This window comes from Mus caroli, unplaced genomic scaffold (assembly GCF_978045245.1).
Source record: "Mus caroli unplaced genomic scaffold, Mus_caroli_1 scaffold_14, whole genome shotgun sequence".
Lineage (NCBI taxonomy): Eukaryota > Metazoa > Chordata > Mammalia > Rodentia > Muridae > Mus > Mus caroli.
Genome location: NW_028227269.1, coordinates 60,973,172 through 60,975,801, shown reverse-complemented (window position 1 = coordinate 60,975,801; position 2,630 = coordinate 60,973,172). Strand labels below are relative to the sequence as shown.

Genomic DNA, 2,630 nt, shown 5'->3' with positions numbered 1-2,630 from the left:
TTTTGTAAATACAATAATTTATCACTGAATGTACTTAACTGTATTTATCACCTGGAGCATTGTAAAGAAGCAATTATTCATGTAGAGGTTCTCTGTATTAATGTATAACCTGCCTATTGCAATGCCTGTTTATAAAATGGACAAGGTGCTCACATTGGCAATTTATTCACCAGTAGAAAATGAGGGTCCACAAGTAATATTGATATAAAAATATATATAAATAAGCCCTACTCTCCAGGTCAGGAAGCCAGAACATATAAAGTATTTCTATCTACAGCTATTAAAGAATATTGTAAAAAATGTGAATTCCACTCTGTAACACCCTAAAAAAAAGGTATTCTGTAGATAAATATTAAAATTTAAAATATAAAACACTCTCTTCACTTTCATCTACATGTATCTATAACTTAGACTCTCAAAAAACTATAGTGGAAGCTGGGGCTGCGTGGACTGTGAGGGGAGTTGTGTGTGTAAAACTGAGTCTGTAAGACTATACATGACATGACATGAGGGAGGGGCCCAGAGCAGGACTAGGGGACCCTGCCCCCAACAACCAAGGCCTCTGCAATGCTTACACTGTGGGGTGGACCCCAGGCTGGTGTCGGCTGCTTGGTGAGAAGGTGGTGACAGGTGAGGTCCACGTGGGGATAGTGGGGGAGCCCAGAGTCCCCGGGTGTCATGGGCCTTGATCCCCAGATGCAGGTGGCCTCAGCTAGCAGGGCGGGACTCCTCTTCCAGTCGATGGTCCAGTGGCACTGAAAGATGCGAAGAGGGTCCTAGAAACTGGGGGGAGCCGGAGGCCCAAGCCCATGATGTAAAAACTGAACAGGGCACCAGCTCTGTAGCAGAGGAAGAGAAGTCAGAAGTGGCAATACAAGGGAGGGAGGAGGTGAATGAGGTGAAGCAGAAGGTCGCAGGTGAAGAAATGGAGATGCTGGAGGCAAGTGGGGGAGTGAGGGGGTGCAGGAAGAGGCAGGGCCTTGGCACCTGGGCATTGATCTTCACAAGAACTCGCTGAAGGCCATCCAGTTGGAACTGGACAGTGAATGCCCAGGCCGACAGGGCCTTTCAACATCTGGAGCAGAAGTTTGTGGGGATGCGGAAACACCATCTGGGATGGAGGAACTACATCATTCAGAATATCCCAGGAATCTGGATGACTGCCTTCAGGAACCACCTTCAGTTGTCCGCCATGGATTAGGGGTCGGGATGCAGAGATATTAAGGTATTTAACCAATCTGGAGGTGAAGGAACTGAGACACCCTAAGACTGGCTGCAAATTCACGTTCTTTTTTGGAAGAAACCTCTACTTCGGAAACAAGCTGATTGTCAAAGTATATGAAGTGAGATCTCCTCAGCCTGGTTAGCAAGCCCTAAAAACCTTCTAGGGAGACAAGTAGATGGAAACAGCTGAACTCTTCCTAAAAATCTTCCTAATAATAATATGGAAGAACTGAAGAGATTTTCATGGGTACTCTAAGCAAGGAAAGTGACCTGAAAAGGCTTAGAATCAAAATAAAAACTGGGCTAAGGATGAAAACAAGACTCAGAACTTTCACATCTTGGTCAGTCAATGGTGATGAGAAGAAAAATAATTTATCAGGAACAATACTATTTCTGAGTGTTAAATGTTGCCTAGACAATGCTACTTTAAAGAAGCATTGGGTTGTTTCCCTCTCTTTATATGTGATTTGATGCAAGTGAAAGTGTAACATTGTGCCCATATTTTACCAATATTTAGTAAGATGCTTCTTACTGGAGAAATTTAAATACTTTTGTTTGCATTCTTTTGATACCATATGAAATATTGTAAAACAATAATCTTTACAATGCTGAAACTTGAATATTTGTGACAGTTTTCAATATTAATACAAATTCTTAGAAACAGTTTGGATAATTTCTTCTTTACCAGTTGTGTCAAATTATTGTTTCCATGGAAACGTAAATATGTGACTTGATTGTCCTGAAATACTTATAAAAGTACTTTGTCAGATTAACACTGTACTATGAGTATATTCATTGCCATTTTTATGCATGATAATAAATAAAAGCATAGCACACTGAAAAAAAACGAAAGTCTATAGTTTGAATTATTAGAATATTAACTAAATTTTTGAAATTTCATAAACATTTCAAATCTAGTAGTGGTCTCTTAACTCATATTTGAAATGGTCATCATATTTAAAGAGCAAAGAGGGAGTTTTGCCTAAGTGTGAGGAAGTTATTTGTTTAATTTAGTAGGTGGATTATTGCACAATCTTGGTGATTTAATGGACTGATTTACATACTCTCAGAACAGTTTAGTAATACAATTACAGTAAAAATTAGAATCCACAAAGGAAAAGTCACACGTTACTACACATTGGCTCAAATGCCCTAAACAATCTTTGTCAAGAGAGTAATGTTGACTTTATATATTTTGTATTAAAAATAAACTTAAGTAAATTGAAAAGCTGTGATAATAAAAATAAGAGAATGGTAGCATACAAAGAGGCAAATGAAGGTCTGGAGAAGTGTTTCAGTGGGAAGAGCATTGAGTGGCCTTCCATGGGTCTCAGGTTCACAGACTAGCTGACTTTATCATTTACTCTGCCATTAGTCTCAGGTTCAGTGATGATTGTGATCTCTAA

General features: G+C 39.4%; 1 pseudogene; it reads left to right on the top strand.

The window, feature by feature from the left end:
• Positions 1-506: 506 nt before the first annotated feature.
• Positions 507-1,367, top strand: LOC110306530 (testis-specific Y-encoded-like protein 1; annotated as a pseudogene).
• Positions 1,368-2,630: the final 1,263 nt, after the last annotated feature.